Source organism: Syngnathus floridae, chromosome 5 (assembly GCF_059516105.1).
Source record: "Syngnathus floridae isolate MCC-2025c chromosome 5, RoL_Sflo_1.0, whole genome shotgun sequence".
Classification (NCBI taxonomy): Eukaryota; Metazoa; Chordata; class Actinopteri; order Syngnathiformes; family Syngnathidae; genus Syngnathus; species Syngnathus floridae.
In genome coordinates this window covers 11,617,011-11,628,313 of record NC_142417.1, presented here as the reverse complement: position 1 = coordinate 11,628,313, position 11,303 = coordinate 11,617,011, and the positions used below count along the sequence as shown (strand labels likewise).

Sequence of the window (11,303 nt, the reverse complement as noted above, 5' to 3'; positions counted from 1 at the left end):
ATAATTCTATTCATCCATTCACCTTTAGCATGCATCCTTTCAACGCGGCAGATAAATGGATGTCTTGTTTACCCCGAGAACATGTTTGTATTGCACAAATGCTGCTCAAGCTCAAATGGAGTGCAAATTGATATCATGTGCCTGGTGTCATGTCTGCAGTCTGTCTGACGTTCAGGACGGACTGGATGCTGACTGTGCCAGAGGTCGCCTCAGGGATATGAAGACATTCATAATTGATGTTTGTGGAGTTGATTAGGCCTGTTCATTCCCTCGGATGGACAACACTGATTGGGGAGTTCATGTGTTTGCGAGAGTGATGCTGACATTGTACTTCTTTAATTTCATGGAATAATCAGTTTAACGTGTTTGTGTAAGAATAAAAGGCTCATATTTAAAGGTGTATGCAAAATCCACTACAACATAATTGTAGATTTTGTCGCTCACTTTCATAACAGCTTTCTGAAAAGCATTTCAGCAAATTTTGGAGACAGTTTATCCCAAAGACACTTGAAGTAGTTGAGGTGTGGGCTCTCAATATTTTTCGCATCAAACTATATTGACCAGGGATGTCAAACTCCGGCCCGTGGGCCAAATGCGGCCCGCAGTGTGATTATATTTGGCCCGCAAAGACAAATTATGCATCAACTTTAATAGTCAATACAAAAATTGCAAATTGTCTTCACTTTTAAAAAAATAGAGATGTTACTCGCGATTTTTACTGCCATTCATCTTTTTAAAAATTTTAACAGTTTTCACTAGTCTCTGATTTCAAAACTAGTTATCAGTTTGTTGTGTAGCCTTTACTGTATATAATATGCCGTTCATACATTTATTTGGGTTGACAGTCAAAATGGCCCTCAGAAGGAAACTATGACTATGATGTGGCCTGCAACAAAAATGAGTTTGACACCCCTGATATAGACTATGCCTAAGGGGCTGAAATGACCTACAGTAGATGCAAAGAAATCAAAGTTACATGGCATGACTCTTTCTTGTGACTTCCTTTTCGTCAGTCCTTAAATTATTCGGAAGCTCCAAAATTGCATTGCTCAAGAGACGATATGGCGTAACTACTTTTGGTTTTTAGCGTTTGCTCAAAGCTTACGTGAGCGGAAGAGGTCTTGCACCTGCCATTCAGACACAATATTTAAATATCATCCACCGCAATGGATCCCTTTCAAAGTAAAATGATCATGTGACTTTAGATCTTTTTCGCCAAGATGCTGCCAATTAGTGCAGAGAGGTGGTTTGCTAATTTCTGCAGTGTGTGATTGTGTGCCCAAAGTGTTTTGTCTTGAAATGCGATGAATTTCAAGCCAAGAGTTCAGTCACAGCCTCAAGTTGTATTCTTTTTTTGTTTTTTTCACATCTACTTGGAATTTTGCATGGCATGTCCTCATTTTTGTGCATTAGTTGTCATGCAGTATTGTGTCTCTTACTTTGATTCCCTTTGCATTTTGCATTTTTAAACCATGCTGACAGGCAACCCTGACCCGTGCTGCACTCGCAGCCTTAAAAAATATGAGAAGCATCCTCTGATGTCACTGGCTTTGTCTGTGATTCACCCTTCACACCGCCTGTTGGAGGTTAATTGCACTCTTTGATAGCACATTATTGGCAGGCAGGGCTCCACACGGAGAACAGGGCAGTTAATATAAGGCAAACTTGCTGCTCCACTTTTAACTTTTGGAATGATTAATCGAAAGCTAATGTGCTCTGGAGTCAATGCTGTGTTTATGTGGGGGTGTAATTGATGCTAATGTCATGATCAAGTGGAATTTCACAGTGGATTAACGGGGAAAAGCTGGGCTCTACTGTACTGCACATGGTGGCCGCTGTTATTCCATTTGCAATGATTCATCTTCATTAGTGTGATAGGGCATGCATGCTGCATTGTTTGATACTACTTTGTAGAAGTCTCTGTGGGGTTCTTCAAGTCTCCTCCTGTCCCATGCAGAGCCTTAAATGAAACTGTAAAACAGCTCTGAAGATTAATAGCATAAAAAGGGAGTCAGGACTCATAAAGTGATTAATTATATTTGTTTGCTAAATAGGGTGTATGTATCACAGTGTATAATAAAAACATAACAACAATGGAATGCAAATATCTAAAAGGTGGGATGATTACCAATCTGGACAGTTGCCTGCCATATTATGAATAGTGAAATAAAGACTTGTCTGTCAGAACTAGCATTTTTACCATGATATTCTTGCTCGGAACCAATGTTAATGTTTGAGTAGGCCAGCAACGAGAGCCGCAAATTAAAGTGTTCCTTGGTCCACTGAAGAACTAGGACGCTACATACCACTCTTGTTATAGAATTGAATGAAATTGAATGTCAGTTTAGTTTGAAACTGCTCTTTTCACTCACCCGTGAACATTCAACTTTAATCGGTATAATTTGCTTGTCGTAAGCTTCACCACCTTTAGCACTTTCTAATGGAAAAGGCACAAGCAGCATTTATCACAAATTTTAAAGATCTGATCTAAAACTGGCAAACATGCACTATGCATTCATTCAAATGTAATTTTCTTGTAGTCTAACTTGAACTCTATCAAGTCGTTTGCAGCAGGGATAGGTCAACCCCATGGGGTATGAATAATTTCTCTCTCTCTCTGCATACTATGTCCTTGTTGATGGATCATTCTCTCGAATTCTGACCCCAATACGCCAACTCGCTACTGCACCCTATATTGGCCGCTATACATTTAAAAAATAGGAGCCTCCATGTACACCATCATTGAGGAGGAGGTACTGTTGAAGTCAAGACTCCAACACCATAACCTTATGGGAGATTTAGATAGATAATAAATAATGATAAATAGCTAATATAGCACATATGAAGTTTGAGGCACTTAAAAGGACAGCAGGGTTTGAGCCTTGTGATGGGCTACATGGCAGTACAGACACAGATGTCTGTTTGTGTTAAGGTTACGGCACTGCCTTCTGCTATGAAAGACAAACACTAATTGCCCATTGGCCCTGAATTGGACGTGTGCAGCTGGGGACATGCACCTAAAAATATCTTTGCTCGTTCCCATAAGTGGCGGGCACATGCAGCAACATTGCATTAATAGTCATTACTAATGGATGGCATAGACAAGAAAGGTTATTTTCTGCCTATATCCGCCACGCCAGGAAAGAGATCAAAGTCACACCAGCAGGGGTTGCACAGGAAGCTCAGACTTCAGGCCTATTCACTGACCCACCCTTCAAGTGCTGGTGGAGATGTCACATGGTTGCAGCCCAGCAAGTAACATGACATCTTGTGTTTTGTGTGTGGCCCCAGCAGTTTCCATGTTTGCCACGTCAAGACTTTAGCTCCATGCAGAGTTGGCCCGCCATGCTTGAGTTGTGTTACACCACTGCCACGATGGCACAAAAGCTGCATCTGGTTCCACCTCATTGGAGTGATGAATAATTGAAACCTTGCATTATTATCATGCAAACATGATAATAAAACAGATGTTGCATCAGCATTTCTGGCGAAGAATAGAATTTTCATGTGTGAATCGCATTGTGATTAAATTTGTCTTTTTATTTCATTGGAATAGCCAATTGTTTGCTTTTTCTCTCTCTCTCTGTGTGTGTGTGTGTGTGTGTGTGTGTGTGTGTGTGTGTGTGTGTGTGTGATTAAAAATGGAAAAAAAACTGCTCAGTGGAGCCTAACATGAGTTAAGGAAGACATCCATTATCTCAGTTAACTGATGTCTTATGATATGCACAGATAACAAGCAAAAAAAATTTGACTGTGCTTTTTCCTCATTGTGTGTTAAGTATAGACATTTTGTAAAAGTTAACTTTGAACTGCTTTCATTCTTTCAAGGCAAAAACGTGAAGACATAAATGAAGGATTGTTTGCACGAGTGTGGCTGACAGATGTGTTTGTCCGCAAAGACCCACTGCTGGCGCTGAGCAACTACTCAGCATACACTTTAACTAAATCTGAGTGCAAGGCAATTTTTCTCATCAGTGGAATTTTGCTGCAGCAGTGAACTTTATGAAGGTTTTGAATTTAAAACTTTTTGAAGGTTTTGAATTTAAGCAAGAACAAACATGGTGGGGATATATTTTAGGCCCATCGTATTGTAGCTTGTCAGTGACAACCAGCCTAAGAATATAGAAATGTAATTCCTGAGAAAATACAAATTAACTCTTGATTGATTTTCCAACTTTGTCTTTTTTTTTCTCTCTCGCTCCTGGTCTAGCTCAGAAATGAAGTGGTGCCACTGCAGCTCCACAGTGGACAGCGTTTGGACAACCTTTGTCTTCTAGAGAACAGCAGTGCGGCCCTGAGCCTCAACCCTGAGACGCTGAGCAGCCAGAGGCTAAAACAGAGCTTACTGGTGAGCTCACTTTATGAAAGGTTGCTATAAGCTTGTTGATGCTAGACTGGGCAAGGGTCAATCCGAGGGGAAATGTTCACTCAACAAAAATAGAAACTGTTTTGCTATACTTTTCAGAAATGGACACATCAAGATGCGGTTTAAAGGTCATGATTATTACACAGGTCTGACCTGAAATGCTCACCATAAATGTCACCAGTCTCCTAGTATATGCAGGGCGGGTGGTTTGCTGCTGTATTAAACAGCATTTCAATAACATGTCCTTGTCCTCATCAGGCTTTCTTCAGGTTGCATGCAATTCTCTTGGGTTTCCTTGACATCTGTGCTTCAATATGAATGAGGAGAATCGATTAGACCCCAGTGTAATCCTTGCAAATTGGGATATGTGTGCTGGTGTGTTTGTGTACTTGTCATGCTAGAATCATATGAAAGTGTTTCTCATTCTTGGGACAAAAACAGAGTCACTATAACGGAAACAAAGTAATTATCGTATTTTCTGCACCATAAGGTGCACTTAAAAGCCTTTAATTTTCTCAAAATCCAAAGGTGATAGTTTTAATAAGATGCGCTTGGACCAAATTCCAAAATCTACATATTTTGTTGTGTGGCTGCCATTACAGGGATGTGATATGTAGACGTAATATGTAGACCAGATGGACCCAATGATTGTATGTTGTACGTAAAATTCATAGACCGGGCGGTAAACCTATCAGAGAACTTTAAGTAATACATAGAGAATGTACCTCCGCCGTGATTGATAAATAAATACGATCAGTTTGTGCAAAACAAACAGCATTAGGACCCTTGAAAATTGTATAGACAAAGAGACTACTTACGAGGTACAATTCTAGCTTTTGGAAAGTCGGGATCATTGCCAAAGAGCAACATGACAAGGATGAGACAATGACAAGAAGAAGCTTGTCATGTTTAACGGTGCACTCGCCCAACTGTTTAATTTGGGTAGAGGAAATGAGTACTTGAATGGATTTGCGTATGAATATTGATTAATAGTTGTGTGAGTACAGTACAGTGCAGTACATGGTGGCAACTGAACATACCGTTTTGCTCCCATGACGTTTTTTTGTTGTTGCTTTTGTTTACCGTAAGTCTTGGCATGCACGCGCCCTATAATGCGGTACACCTTAAGTGTGGATTAAGTACAAAAGAGCCCCTTCAATTGAGTCTGCGCCTTTCAACCCAAAGCGCCTTATGGGGTGGAAAATAGAGTACATGAGGTTAAAGTATGGACATGATAATGATGGTTCTCTAATATTATGAAAAACAAATGTACGTGGGCATGCAAACATTTTATTTTTAAACACTAAGGCGCACACATTATTCATGTATGTCTTCCCTAGGTTCTCAGCCCAAGTTATGGTTTGCAAAAACATTTTCTGCAAGATTTTCACACGTGTCAATGTTCGATATTTGAAAGTTTTTGCATCGCACCAGCTGTGGCCTGTATGGGTGTGAGCTTAGCACAACTCACTGTGACTGTTGGCAAAAATATGAGTTTGTGTGAGTTTTATTTATAAATTCCCCACCTGCTTGTTAAATAACTACTTGATGATTAGCTTGTCAACAATTTGTCTGGGACAGATTGGATGTTTACCTTGCAGTGTAAGATACTGTACAACTAATACATATCACGGGCATCAGCAAATTTGGACTTAGTTTTACGTCAAAGTGTTTCCACTTAATGTAATTTAGTTTTAGTCATATGTATTGTCATTTATATTGTTTTAGTTTTAGTCTGTTTGAGATTGATGAAAGATTAAGTGAAATTGTGTATACTAAGCAGGATATTAACTAGAATAATAATAAATAAGAATATTGTCGACAAAAACTAAAGAAAACTTAAGAATAAGAAGTGTTTAAACGGTAATATGTAAACCTTTCCTTTACCTCTCGAAAGTTATTACGTTCACCTAGTAGATCAGCGATTCTCCCTCTTTTTATACTTGAAAGAATCACTGAATTAATAATATAATGTTACGGTGTATAATAATGTTACTAATGTTATTATGTAGTATATATACATACATATGTATGTGTATGTACATATATATACATATGTATGTATGTACACACATATATACAAACAATCTCTTGTTTAATCATCCACCCATACACATAGTGATTGAGCCTTTGAATAAAACTGGAGGGTTGAGGAGTGTTAGCAAAACATTTGAAATGATTTACTTTCTTTTCCAATCAAAGTTATACCGTAGCACTTTTTGCTATTGCTGAGAATGTTTTTGATATCATTATGCGTCTTGCTGCGCTGTTATGCTGGTGTTTTGTGCACGCCTCAGCCAGCAGGGAAAGCAGTATTGAAGAGGGGGTGGATGGGTTGAAGCCTGGTGATGTTATTAGTTCCCTGAAGTGGAAAAATAGATGATTATGGACCCTGAAAAACTGGGGTACTGTTAGTAATTACCAATATTGCATGGTCCTACATACTGGACGACTGAGTGAAGTGGTAATGAAAAACTGACAGAGCATGAAGCTTTTCAGCAAGCACCATTAGCCCGCAGCTCTGTTGTTCTATGATGGAGATGCAATCATCAAAATGGAGACAACACTGTAAAGGTCTCCTCCTACACAGCTGTCTCCACCCTTTACATTAATTCTACGTCATCTATTATGTAAAATATGTAGACCTCTGGGATCACCTTAGTGGAGAAAGCTTTACATTCAATGTGAACCTTTGTTAACTACACAAAGTTTTAGAAAAAAGAATTAAAAGGATTGCAATAGTTCAAGTACCCATTAATCAATCATAAATCGAGTGACCATTTTAATTTATGAATACAACACAATGAGTGTACTGTTATTGCCATTTGATGGCTTAATATCAATTGCCTGTTTTGACTTTACAATTTAGTTAGCGGAGGTTAGTGACATGATTTCTGACTTGCATATACAGCCACCAAAAAAAAGGGTTGTCATAAATATATTGGTCGAAATAAATATACCTTTAGTTGTGCTAGGGCATTTGAAATAAGTAGGAGATTGATGAAACAAGGATGAACTGTATCATTAATACCTTTTTGACATTTTCAAGACAGAGCAATTTTATTTCCAAGACTTGTTTCACACCAAAACCTGACAGAAAGCATTTTCAAGAAAAAAAAAAAAACTTTTGGAAGGTACACCGTGTTGCTAAACACTAAAAGTGCATCTTTTTCATTTGATTAATTTATGAAATGATTTACGACAATAGTATGACACAAATGTGATGATGATGATTATTGGTATTCCAGTTCTTATCATCTCCTCTGCTTGTCTCTACTCACACTATCACTAAGAAAGTGCCAATTACCGCTCGGCCTCTTAACATGTCACTGGCAGCAGCCATGATGTCAAAAGGGGACGAAAAATGAGGGATGTGAACAATTCCTCCCTGGTTAACTTTTACCCTCATACCTATTCATGTGAGAGAGCAGGTCGCACGGTCGAGCCTGCGGGTTCAGTTAGACCACATTTAGTTTGCTGGTGTTGTGAATCATCACACAGAGACACATTTTAGTGACGATCATAAATATGAACCAGCCAGAAAGGGAAAAGCTGTCATTCTCAGGCTAAATAGCGTCTAGACACTGTCAGGGTTTAAATGTTCCTCTGAACAAACACAACTTAAGTTAACTTGATTTCACATCTTCTTTTGCACTCTACCATAATTGCCCAGATTAATAATTTATTCCAGTTTATTAATATTCAGAGACATAAATGGGAATATCATGCAAGGGTTTGTTATCTATCTCTTTTTTTTTTTTTTTTACTGTACAGCAGCGGTTTACTTACAATGAACAGCTGTTCCACAATGTGCAGCTATTCTGTTTCATTCATTAATGGTTTATTAAATTTACATTATCAATATGTGTGCTGTTATGGAGCAGTTGAGCCAAATCCTGTGATTTTTACATTTGTACTTTCTAGTGTACATCTATTGATGTGGAAGGTCCTCCTGTGCTGGGGGGGACAATCTCATGTTTACATCACTTGTAATGAAATTAAATTCGCGTGGCGCCCACATTACAGGCATCCACCAATCCGCAAATTAAATTATCCCTCTTTGTTGACGCTCAATGCTGCTGATTGACACAGGGACTCTGCACATGATTCACTCAGTTGTCTTTTTGTTTGTTGGTTTGTCGGTTGGTTTGTTTGTTTGTTTGTTTTTTTGTTTTGATGACCCAATCCATGCTTGGTCACATCCCAACTTCGCCTGCAGGCGGGAAATTGCCTAATACTTCATCAATAGGCTATACGGTACAAAGAAAAACCATAACATAATCGTTATATTTATTTTCAGGAGATTTTTAATATTTGCTATACAACAGTAAAATTCAACCAGAGACTTGTCATATTAAAGACATTGCATGGCTGCTTCAACCTCTTGCTCGACATTTTGTTGTTCTATTTCATCCATATTTCATCCGATGCCGGAAGCACACAAATTCTCTTTGCACATGAACATTTCAAGTACCGTATTTTCCGCACTACAAGGCGCACCTAAAAACCTCTAATTTTCTCAAAAGCAATCAGTGCGCTTTATAATCCGGTGCGCCTTATATATGGACCAATATTGAGCCACTACAGCAGACGCGTCCAAATATATGGACTTATATATGGACAAAGTTTTAAAATGGGCCATTCATTGAAGGTGCGCCTTATAATTCGGTGCGTCTTATAGTGCAGAAAATACGGTATGTATAGGAAAATAGTCACTTGTGCTATTTAATTACTTAAAAAATGATTTACAATAAACAGTGGTTACGTTGTTTTATCCTTGCATGACAGTTTTTTGACATCGCAGTTGTTTACTTATTGCCGTTGGCAGTGATCTTATATGCTTGGTAGCTACGTTTTGCCTAGTTGCCATTCCATCTAAGTAATTCTGTCTTTTCTTTTCATAGTTGGTTCCTAGTCTTGTGTAGATTAGATTGCGTGTTCTTGTGTTTGTCTCCTACCTAGTATTTTTGTTCCATTATTGAGTCTTCCGTTTAGATATTTTGCCCTCCAGTATTGTTTTCCTTAGTAGTCCTTCTCGCATCGAGCTCTCATTGTGCTCCACCTATTTACCTTGGTTTGTTATTCTCTTGTTATTGTTTCGTGTCACCCTCTTGTTTCGTGACAGTATTTCCATCATAAATATGTGAAGAACGGACATCAAACCCTCTGAATCATGCACTCAAATAATTGGGGCTGGGGTCTTGTCTCCAAGTATCCATTGCACAGCACAGACATTTTTTTTATCTCCTCCCAAATCAGCTTTACAACATCAGCCCATAGAGGTGCTTGCAATATAAACGTACCTTCCTCATGAGCAAGTCTTTTTTTTTTCTTGGGAAAAATGTGGTTGTCTGTGCTCCGCCATGTGTCACGACTGTCAGTGCACGACAAGTGCACCGCCTTTAAAGGGAATAAGAGGAGCCATTTCGTTTGGACATGATTGAAGTCGACTGTGTTCACTCCCACAAAGCTCCCCCTTTGAGATTTGTTGGCTCGTACTCATCTGCTAAATTATAGGCACCTGGCTCTGTGCAGATTTACATGGCTACATGGTTATGTTGGTCACCAAAGTAGATTCCTACATCTTTATTATTTAGTGTGTTTTCACTCATTGAATTCTTTTTACACTTGTATGACCATTAAGATGGTTGAACTATTCTTTTAAATGGCTTTATAGTTTATAAAGGTTTATGAGGATGACAGTTTTTAAACAATTCTTCTTCATTTTATGTCCATTATTTCTTTCTGTGAAATCTGGTTGACCAGCAGCTTGTGTATGGTTATGGTTATGGTTGACCTCTGGTTCCACAGTACTTCCAACAAAACACACACAAAAAAAAAAATCCACAATAACAAGCCGTTAGTGTCCAACAAAATTGGAAGGTTTGCTGAGAAAAATGAAGATAATGACGGTATCCGAGCAAAGCACCTTGAAGGGACAATTGGAGACAGATGAATAGTTCAATGCGACGTGACATGTTTAGCTATAAAAAAAACAAAAAAAAAAACAAGGCCACCCTGCCAACTAGAAATCCCAGAGAGGAGTGGCAGGGAATTAAAACCATGAACAATGTTCGCCTCAAGGACAGAAGAAAACCCTCCCTCTGGGACTCAGCTGACTGAAGCTGCCGAGTGGCTTACAATAGGGCTGATACTGCCTCTTTTGTCGAACTTTGACATCATAGAATCAGAGGTCAAAGCAACTTAGCACAGAGGTGGAACTAATCTAAACGAACAACTTCTAGTTGAAATTTCAGCCTATACGTTAGAGTTACACCTAGCAGTTTGACACTTACCGTATTTTCCGCATCATAAGGCGCACCTAAAAATCTCCAATTTTATCAAAAGCCGACAGTGCGCCTTATAATATGGTGCGTCTTATATATGGACCAATATGGATTCGTGGATGAGAAGTAATTTATTAAAGTAAGCTTTACGTGTTTATTTTGTGTAATGTGTGATATTAACGTTTGAGCAACGTTGAGTTATTGATATATTGTTATTGTTTTCACTATTTCAAGTGTTACTATATTGTGATTGCAATAACGTTTGAGCAACGTTGAGTTATTTATTTTATGCGCCTTATAATCCAGTGCACTTTATATATGAAAGTTTTAAAATGGGCCATTCATTGAAGTTGCGTCTTATAATCCGGTGCGCCTTATAGTGCGGAAAATATGGTAAATAAATCAAAGTAGATACAATTGACCGTTTGAATGAAAAATACTTTGACAAGAATAATTAAAAAGTAAAAAAGATACATTTTCACTTATGATGTGAGTAAAAAGTGTACCTTAATAAGTTTCAATGAATTTAAAGCAAGCGATAGGGGTATTATTTTTTTTAAGGGTCTCCCTATTGCAGAATTACTACAGTGGATTCTAGAACGAATAGTCTCCTCTCCGATGAACGGGTTTACTGTAAAGCATTATATGCC

General features: G+C 38.4%; 1 protein-coding gene across 1 annotated transcript in view; it reads left to right on the top strand.

Annotated features, from left to right (window-relative positions):
* The first annotated feature begins 4,313 nt into the window (after positions 1 to 4,313).
* rimbp2b (RIMS binding protein 2b) overlaps positions 4,314 to 11,303 on the top strand; it is a 57,792-nt gene continuing 50,802 nt past the window's right edge. Inside the window, exon 1 of the mRNA XM_088376645.1 lies at positions 4,314 to 4,348. The gene's annotated coding sequence lies outside the window, so the exon portion shown is untranslated. The remainder of the gene's footprint in view (positions 4,349 to 11,303) is intronic.